The 10,479-nt window shown below is 35.3% G+C and overlaps 1 long non-coding RNA gene across 1 annotated transcript in view; it reads right to left on the bottom strand.

Annotated features, from left to right (window-relative positions):
* LOC309628398 overlaps window positions 1-5,266 on the bottom strand; it is a 32,437-nt gene extending 27,171 nt beyond the window's left edge. Inside the window, exon 1 of the long non-coding RNA XR_014244476.1 lies at window positions 19-5,266. This is a non-coding gene — a long non-coding RNA (uncharacterized lncRNA). The remainder of the gene's footprint in view (window positions 1-18) is intronic.
* Between the last annotated feature and the right edge of the window lie 5,213 nt (window positions 5,267-10,479).

The raw sequence follows: 10,479 nt of genomic DNA, 5'->3' as shown, positions 1-10,479 counted from the left end.
CCACCAGGGAAGCCCTACCTTTCTTTTTAATCTGCTGCATATTTCTCTGTCTTCTCATTTTGCTTAAATTATTGTGTTTGGGGTCTCCTTTTTGCAGGCTGCAGGTTCTTAGTACCCATTGTTTTTGGTGTCTTCCCCCAGTGGGTAAGATTGGTTCAGTGGGTTGTGTAGGCTTCTTGGTGGAGGGGCTGGTGCCTGTGTTCTGGTGGATGAGGCTGATCTTGTCTTTCTGGTGGGCAAGGCCATGTCTGGTTGTGTGTTTTGGAGGGTCTGTGAACTTATTATGATTTTAAGCAGCCTCTCTGCTAATGGGTGGTGTTGTGTTCCTGTCTTGCTACTTGTTTGGAATAGGTTGTCCAGCACTGTAGCTTGCTGGTCCTGCCTCTGCTTGTAGGTCGCCTGATGGTGTCTGTTCCTGCCCAGACAGGACAGGGTTAAAGAAGCAGCTGATTAGGGGGCTCTGGCTCACTCAGGCTGGGGGGTGGGGGGGGCAATGTGGGGCGAGCCTGGGCTGGCAGAGGCCGGTGTGATGCTGCACCAGTCTGAGGTGCGCCGTCTGTTCCTGAATCATGGGACCCTGGCAGTGGTGGGCTGCACAGGATCCCGGAAGGGGAGGTGTGGATAGTGACTTGTGCTTGCACACAGGCTTCTTGGTGGCGGCAGCAGCAGCCTTAGCATCTCATGCCCATCTCTGGTGTCCACACTGATAGCCGTGGCTCGCGCCCATCTCTGGAGCTCGTTTAGGCAGTGCTCTGAAACCCATCTCCTTGTGCACCATGAAACAATGGTCTCTTGCTTCTTAGGCAGTTCCGGACTTTTTCCCGGACTCCCTCCCACTAGCCCCCTGCAGGCTGTATTCACGTAGCCAGCTCCAGTCCTCTACCTGGGATCTGACCTGCGAAGCTCAAGCCTCAGCTCCCATCCCCCACCTGCCCCGGCGGGTGAGCAGACAAGCCTCTTGGGCTGGTGAGTGCTGGTCGGCACCAATTCTCTGTGCGGGAATCTCTCCATTTTGCCCTCTGCACCCCTGTTGCTGCGCTTTCCTCCGTGGCTCTGAAGCTTCTCCCCTGCCACCCCAGTCTCCACAAGTGAGGGTGCTTCCTAGTGTATGGCAACTTCTCCTCCTTCACAGCTCCCTTCCAGAGGTGCAGGTCCTGTTCCTATTCTTTTGTCTCTGTTTTTTCTTTTTTCTTTTGCCCTACCCAAGTACATGGGGAGTTTCTTGCTTTTGGGGAAGTTTGAGGTCTTCTACCAGTGTTCAGTAGGTGTTCTGTAGGAGTCGTTCCACATGTAGATGTATTTCTGATGTATTTGTGGGGAGGAAGGTGATCTCCACGTCTTAATCCTCCACCATCTTGAAGGTCTCTCACATGCCTAATTAAGTATTTTATAAAATTTCTTTTTATCTCCTTTCTTAACATACCAGTTACACTTTTTTTTATTTTACCTTTTTTTACTAATTAACCTAGAGTTTGCAATGTACATTAACAACAAACTCATTTCCACATTCCAGTAAGACTATACCACTTCCTGGGTCATGTGAATACCTTATAATGACATAATAATCCTAATTACTTCCCCCAAATAATTGCTATTATTTTTTTGACTTATAAATTAGCATACATAAGCATATCTATATCTATTTGTATAGACATATGTAATTGAGTATATTATTGCTATTATTATTTTGAACAAACTGTTATCTGTTAGATTAAGAATAAGAAAAATAAATGTTTTTATTTTACTTTCACTTATTCTTTTTTCTGATGGTCTTCCTTTTATTATGTAAATTCTATGTCTCTGACCTATGTAATTTTCTTCCCTCTAAAAAATTTCTTTTAACATTTCTTGCAAGGCAGGTTTCCTGGCAACAAATTCACAATTTCCCTAAAATTCTCAATTTTTGTTTGTCTGAAAAAGTCTTTCTTTCTCCTTTAATTTGAAGTGCATTTATGCAGGGTATAGAATTTTAAATTGGTACCTTTTTTTCTGTCTTTAAATATTTAATCCCACTCAGTTTTTCTTTGCATGATTTCTGATAAGTCAGATGTAATACTTATGTTTGCTCCTCTATAGATAAGGTGTTTTTCTACTCTGGCTTCTTTCAAGATTTTTTCTTTATCTTTGAATATCTGCAGTTTTAACATGATATCCTTGGTGTAGTTTTTGTTTTGTTTTGTTGTGTTTTTGCATTTATCCTTCTTGGTGTTCTCTGAGCTTACTGGGCCTTTGCTTTCATGTCTAACATTAATTTGGGGGAAATTCTAAGTCAATATTGCTTCAAATATTTCTTCTGTTTCTTTCTCCCTTTCTTCTCCTTCTGGTATTATCATTACATGTATGTTACACATGTTGTAATTTTCCGTAGTTCTTAGAAATTGTTTTGTATGTTTCAGTCTTTTTTCTCTGTGCTTTTCAGTATTAGAGGTTTATATTGCAATATCCTCAAGCTCAACATTTGTTTCCTCAACTATGTTCAGTTTACTAATCAATTCATTAAAGTTATTTGTCATTTCTGTTAGAGTGCTTTCAATCTCCAGCATTTGTTTTTGATTCTTTTTCAGAATCTCTCTCTCTCCATTTACATGTCCATCTTGAATATTCTTGAATGCTGTCTACTTTTCCAGTAAAGACTTTCGTATATCAGTTGGAATTGTTTTAAATTTCCAGTCTGAAAGTTTCAAAATACCTGCTGAATCTGAGTCTGGGTCTGATGTTTGCTCTGTCTCTTCAAACTGTGCTTTTTGCTGTTTAGTATGCCTTGTAATTTTTTTTTTTTTTTTGATAATCTGTGCATGATGTGCTGAATCAAAGAAACTGCTATAAATAGACCTTTAGTAAGTGATACTAAGATGTGGAGAGACAAAAGCATTCTATAATCCTATGATTAGATCTCAGTCTTTTAATGAGCCTGTGTCTCTGAACTGTGAAGCACTTCACTAGTGTTCTCAGTCCCCACTCCTTTTTGTAGGACAGGATGGATGTAGTGGGCTGGGGTTGGGTATTTCCCTTCCCTTGTGTAGAAGACTAGAGCAGGTGAGAATTAACTATTTCCCTTCACCCAGGTTGGTTAGGCTCTGTTCATATTCCAATAGCTTATGTTCTGGTAAATTAGTTTCTCCTGAGGAAAGGCCTTGTTAACAATACAGTGTTGTGACATATTTGAAAATGTTTCCTTTTCCCTCCCTTGCTGGGAGGGATTTTTTTTTTTTTTTTTTTTTTTTTTCAAATAGTCACTGTGAGAACCTGGTCAAGCTCTTGGAAGTAAAACTCACAAAAGTGGAGCCACTCCATGACTGGTTTACCCTGGAGTTTGTAACTCTCAGATTTGGCCACATAAGCCTCCAGCAATTCAACAATACAGTTTAGATTTTCGTACTCCAGCACTGCTTCCTTTGGAGATTTCTTCTCGTGGGTTTCTACTCTGGTTCATTATGATTCTCTGTGTTCATCTATCTCCAATTTTGGTGACAGTTATTTGCTCTTTGACATCATTTCTCCAATGACTCTAAAAGGAGTTGTAGATTTTTCAGTTTGTTCAGCCTTTTGCTTGTTGTTAGGATGGATTGGCCACTTCCAAGCTCCTTACATGACAATTAGAAAACAGAAGTTTGATTTTGTTGTTGTTGTTGTTTTTTGGTTTTTTAAGTTAAAATTTTGATTTCTTTCAGGGTCTTGTCTTCTACTTATTTATATTTAAACTGTGACCAAAGTTAGGGTTACAGTGGTGTAGGGAATATCCCTCCTATGATAAAGTGAATATACAAGTCTAGAACTATTTTTAATTGACAACATAACACTAATTGGCTGGGTATGGGCCACATGCTTATCTGTGAACCAGAGAATGTAGTACTCTGGCTAGTTTGGGCCATGTGTCCAGTGCTACTGTGGTGGATACAGAGGAAATAGGGCTATAGAATTAACTCCATCAGGTGAGGAAAGCAAGAGAGTCTGAGTGTTATTAAAATAATAACACTATAGTTACAATAAATAAATTCATGAAAGGTCCTTTACCAGGGTAAATGTCAAACAGACACCTTGACTTAAAAACTACAGACAATATTCTTTTCTTTTCATCAACAAAATTATTATAGCAATGGAATAATATGTGAAAAATAAAAATAAAAAGAAGAAATGCTGAGATGTAGGAAGAATCTGTGATTTTTGCTTTTTATTTGATTCTAGCAAATTAAATTAGCATCTTTCATTTTCACAGAAAGCTGTTTAGTTTTTTCCAGTCCTAAGGACATCTAGGAATAGAAATAGAATATAAAAGAACAAAATTAAGTGATCAGATTATAATACTGAAGTGCTCCTTTTAAGCACATACACTCATACACTAGTCAATTTCCCTTCGAAGCTTTCTACCCACCCTTCTTCCCCTCTGTTATCAGCGTTGCTAACATCCTCATTCAATTTCCACCAGCTGTTCTATGCATGTGTAATCATTTCATACCTTGGGGGTAAAGCTTGATTTTTTTAAACTGAAGGAATAATTAGTATTTCAAATAGCTCTCCTTTTTCATTGAGAGTCCTGTGGGTTCAGTCTGGTTTCCCAGACTTTATGTGTTTATTGGTACTGGAATTTTGTAAGCTACAGAGAGATTTTGGATCTGATTTCTTCCCTCTTTCCTCACTTCTTCCACGCTTCAACATAGAGCTCTTTCTTTCCACATTAACTTAAGCACATGACAGTTAGATACTACGTATGACATTGAAACTGCCTCTAATGTAACCTAATTTTTTATCCCACATGAGCTGGAAAATCTGACTTCTAAAAAGTAAACTATTCCTTTCAAGTAACACTGATCCAATTTCCTAAAACTTTTGTATTTTTAAAGAATATTTATACATATTTATATATATAATATATATAATTGAAAATGAAGCTAATTGAAGAACCAGATAAGCTCTATAGCTCATGATTATTTTTGCATGAAAAAAAAGCCTAACTTCAGGGGAAAAAATACATTTTTAACTCTTGTAAACAGTAGCAATTGTAGTAATTAATCCTGGTGAACAAATATTATATGTTTAAGTGTTTTTAATTCTTTACATGCATTGTATTATCAGTATTATAAAGTTCTTGGTATAGTTTTCATGTCAGCTCCACTGAGAGACCTCTTTTAATTAGCTGTGAATTCTCTGAGATCTCTACCATGTATACAGTTTTTCTAAAATCATTTAGAATTAATTAGTTATTCGAATTAGTTATTAGTTAGTGGAAAGAATGGCAAGGAGAGAGAAGGGAAAAAGTTTTCCTGCTTATTGGAATTTGTTTTAACTACACATGCCTCCTCTCAGCCCAGACACATGATAATGATATAAAGCTCCCAGGCCTTGAGAATCACTATCTCAATCAGCCACTTTATTGCTAGAAATAAAAATTTCATTTCTCAAGTTTTTGAGACATTCAAAAGTTTGAGAACTCCCATCAAATCAGGAAAAAAGTGTTAAATCAAACTAGCTGTTTAACAATTAGTAAATAAAACATTCAGATCAGTTTCTTTTTTTTTTTTTTTTTCTGTATTCACTACACATTTTCTTATGGTATAGAGTAGTTTTCATTCAAACTTGGCATTCGCCTTAAACCATGTACATGGTTATTTTCAAGAAAATATCTATAAGTGAATTATTTTTTGTTAGAACTGTAAACATTTTAAATTATCCTCTCATCAGAATATGCCATACTCATATTATGGAATTATTTCTCTGCTCAACCCAGTCTCCACCACAGCTACAAATTCTGGGAGTCTTGTAATGGTGTATGTTTTGTGTTCCATCCTCAGCCTAGTGCTTGGTACATGTAGACACTCAGTGAAATTTTTAAATGACAGACATTTTGGGGTGAAAGATAGATTTTCACAGTTTAGATCTTCACAATTTATTTTGGACTTTATTTACATCACAAACTAATCACCTATTATGCAGAAATTCTGGGAACTTTACCAAAAAGACAACTTAACGTAAATATATACTTTTAAAACAGAGCCCACCAGGAGATAAAACCCAATGGAAATAGTATGAATAAAATACCCAAAGAGTTTATAGCACTGATAATGGATAAAGAGCATATAAAAGATCTTCAAAATATATATTAAGCCAATAATCTGGTATGACAAAAAAAAAACAAACCTGTTCTCTAGAAGTACATATTACTACATTGCAGAAACGTATTATTTTCCTCAAATTTAAGTTATTTTTATAGAAATGTAAACACTAAAGCCATAATATTTACCTGATAGGGTTAATTTGTCAATACTTTAACATAGTCAAATATCATTCCCATTTAAAAGTATCAGATTATATGAAACTATTTTATTAAATATTATCATCACTTGTTATCACAAATAATTTTTTAAGCATGATGTCCAGGAGCCTGCTGCTAAGTCAAGGAAGAACTGTTTCTGTCATCAGAGTGGCAGTAAACAAGCAATACAAAATTACAGTTGTGTAAACAAGCTTGAGATTAATGGTTCACACACTATTTTCCTTTCATTGGCCCCTTTACTAGGTCAAATGACCCTTTAGACCACCTACTCTCAATCTCACCACACACAGACACATAGTTCTTAGGGTTTTCCTAGGTACCCCTCCACTACACACACAAACTTGATTTTTTTCATTTAAAGTTACAGGAAAATGAAAACTAGAAGAACCAATTAACAGAAAGAAGGAAAGAAAAAAATCCAGTACCTTCACATGTGTTCTTCTGCAAGGTGCTAATAGCCATATACCTAACTAGTGTAATGCTTCAAATTTAGGTCTAAATCAGTGGTAGGTGACTATAGAAAGAAACACCAACACTAATTACACTGATTTCTGAAATGCCATTTAATTTTTCTTTGTAAATCAATAAAATTTATTCATTCCCAGTAAAATGCTACAACATTGGTATTATGACTTGATATTTCTTAGCAATTTAGCACTTTAAACAAGACCACGGTTAAATATAATCCTATGCATTCAACCCCAAACCTCTCTTCATCTTTAGTGATGTTTTCTGAAAAGCTTACTGAGTCTTTGAACTAAAAATGTTTGTTTTTTTAATTATATACTTTGTTTCCTAGATTCATTCTGCTCCCTTAAAATCTTTCTTCCCTTTTTACAAAGGGGAGTTATCTTTAGCCTTAATTTGTACCTCTAACACTGAAGTTTAAATACAAAATGGAACAATTTTACTTAAAGAACATGTATTAGGAAGTTAAATGAACATACATTTATTAGTATATTGTCTTGATTTAATAATGGATATGTTACATTTCATTAGTCTATGAACTTTTTTTCAAGCTGACTATATTATTATCACATTTGTTATAGCATTTTGCTTAGAATCCACAAATCTGTCTTTTATGGAAGGTATTTTAAAATGCCTGATCTCTGTTTTATAGCTGTTAAGTAATCTTGCTAAGGAAGTTTTAAAATTAATGTTTCCAAAATGTACTTCCCCTTTAAAGGTAGAGAATCAGCAACAATTAGTTTATTTTGCAAAGTTCTGTGAGTACTCTAAAGGATTTCCTCCAAAGGCAGACAAAAACTAAAGGTGATAGTGAGTGCATCCACATGGAAAGAAGAGACATCAAAAGGAAAAAAATCATAAAACAAAAATATCTCTAGACCAAAAGATGTTTCCTGTTTCTGATCTTAGATGTGTTACAATTTTACAGATCATTTTCCCCAAAATGTCTCTTAGTTGGTATGTTTTCAAGTCATATTTTGGAAGAGAAATAAGTCAGACTCTATTCACTACAAAAATCAGGTAGTTTGCAGTATTTGTCATGCTTTCAGTACATTTACAAATAATAAACAAGTTTTGTTTTCTACCACAGAGAAAATGTAGCTTTTTGAAGACTCCTGGAAAGGAAATGTTTTACAAAATGCCACATGACAAATAAGAAAAAAAAAGTGTGCTAAAAGAGAGACAGTCCAAACCACCAAGTTGGAGTGTCACAGGAGTCTATTCCCTTAGTAAAGGAATCTGACAAGCATTCCCTCAGAGACATAACTAGGCAGAAAAATGGATGTTAAACAAAGAAACATGAAGTCAATTGGAAGCAAAATAGAGAAAGTGAAGCTAGCCAAGTTGGGCCATTAGGTTAAGAAAAAAACAAAGAATATTAAGATAAATATATGTAATATTTAATACCCAAAGCAGAAAACTTATTTAATAATAATGCCAATGTTTGAAATTAACTTTTAGAGCATTCAATATTTCATCTCGTGAAAGGAAAAACCAACAAGTATAAAGGGAATTGATTGTTCAGAATCTTTTGAAATTATCAGCTTTATTCCATTATAAAGGAATCTCAGAAACTAGTTTAATGAGAGGAAGGGACAGAGTTGTGCTTTGGGTCTTCTTCTATAGATATTCTTTATTAAATATATAGATTATCATATATATGAAAATTATCTCAATAGATGTCTACATGTTAATTTTCCACATCACATACATGAGTAAATATGGAGACATATGAAGGTGGGACATTTAATTAAAAATCATGTATTTTATCCAAAAGGAGAAAAATATGTGCAATAATTTGGGAGGCAGAAGCTGCCTACTATAAGTACAATTTTAAATTAAATCAAGTCATCTATGTATGCTGTACTTAATTAAATAAATAAATTTAGCACTTTCCCATTGTTAATATAACTCATGCCCTCAAAGAAAAATTAGAGAACATGAGAAACATTAAAAAACTTTAAAAATTACTACCCAAAGAAAATAACTCATAAAAAGATAATCTATTTTTCTAGTCTCTTTTTTATGTAGTTCATTATTATTATTATTATTTTAATTTAATTAATTTATTTATTTACTTATTTATGGCTGTGTTGGGTCTTCGTTTCTGTGCGAGGGCTTTCTCTAGTTGCGGCAAGTGGGGGCCACTCTTCATCGCAGTGCGTGGGCCTCTCACTATTGTGGCCTCTCTTGTTGAGGAGCACAGGCTCCTACACGCAGGCTCAGTAATTGTGGCTCACGGGCCTAGTTGCTCAGCGGCATGTTGGATCCTCCCAGACCAGGGCCCGAACCCGTGCCCCCTGCATTGGCAGACAGATTCTCAACCACTGCGCCACCAGGGAAGCCCTGTAGTTCATTATTGTTCTTGTTTTTGGCTTGTTGTTCTATTACTGTTTGTCTTTATCTACTGATAATCATATGTAACTAGATTTTTTTTTTAATTTTCACTAAAACTTTGATCATAAACATTTTCCGTATTAGTGTAAATGAGCATGGAAGGCACTTTCAGTCATAATATAATCATGTGAAAATAGAATATTAAACTTTTTCTCCTGTTAATAAATATGCTCTGTTTCTTAATATTTACATAAGATTTTAGTTTGGTATAAAACTGTGGTCAACTTAAAATAGACTATCATAACTATAAAATGTGTTATGTAAGCTTCTTGATACTCACAAAGAAAAAACCTGTAGTAGAAACACAAAAGATGAAGGTACAGAAAATTGTCAAATAATAAATGATGATAGCAAAAGAACAAAAAGGAACCGAAGAACTAAAACAGCATTCAGAAAACAAATAAGAAAGAGCAAGATGACAGAATAACTTTTAATCTAAAGAAGACTTCACCAAGATACATTATAGTCAAACTCTTGAAAATCAAAACAAAGAAAGACTCTAGAAAGCAGCAAGAGAAAAGTGAATTGCCACATACAAGGTCACATACAAAGTGAATTGTGACATACTTCCATAGGGTGTCAGCAGCCTTCTCAGCAGAAACCTTGCAGGCCTGGAGAGAGTGGGATGATACATCCAAAGTGCTAAAAGAAGAAGTCTGCCAACCACAAATACTTTACCCAAAAATGTTGTCCTCCAGAAATGAAGGAGAGGTAAAGACTTTTGCAGACCAATTAAAAAAAAAAAATAGCTAAGGAGGTTCATCACCACTAGAGCTGCTTATAAGATATGCTAAAGGGATTTCTTCAAGTTGAAATGAAAGGAAGTTAATTAGTAACATGAAGACAAATGAAAATATAAAACTCACTGATAATGTTAAGTATATGATCAAAATCAGAATACTCTACAACGGTAACGGTGGTGTATAAATCACCTACAAGAGACCCACTTGAGCTTGAAGGACACACACAGGCTGAAAATGAAGGGATGGAAAAAATATTCCAAGCAAATGGAACCAAAGAAAGCAGGAATATTTATATTTATATCAGACAAAGTAGACCTTAAGGCAAAACTGTAACAAGAGACAAAAAGTTATTGTATAATAATTAAAGGGTTAATAAATCAAGAAGATATTCTAATTGTAAATATACACCTAGGCTGTGAGAGAAAGAAAGAAGTCGAGAATAACTCTAAGATTTCAACAAATGGAAAAAAATGAGATGCCGTTCACTGAGAGGCAGACTCTGTAAAAGCAGAATTTTCCAGGGAAGGGTGGGTTGGAGTGGAGGTGGGATGGTAAGATGAGGAGTTCAGTTCAAAAATAAGTTATCAGTTAGACATCCAA

The sequence above is a fragment of the Balaenoptera borealis genome, assembly GCF_965194805.1.
Source record: "Balaenoptera borealis genome assembly, chromosome: 4".
Classification (NCBI taxonomy): Eukaryota; Metazoa; Chordata; class Mammalia; order Artiodactyla; family Balaenopteridae; genus Balaenoptera; species Balaenoptera borealis.
Note: the sequence above shows the minus strand (reverse complement) of the source record. Positions and strands in the feature narration are given on the sequence as shown.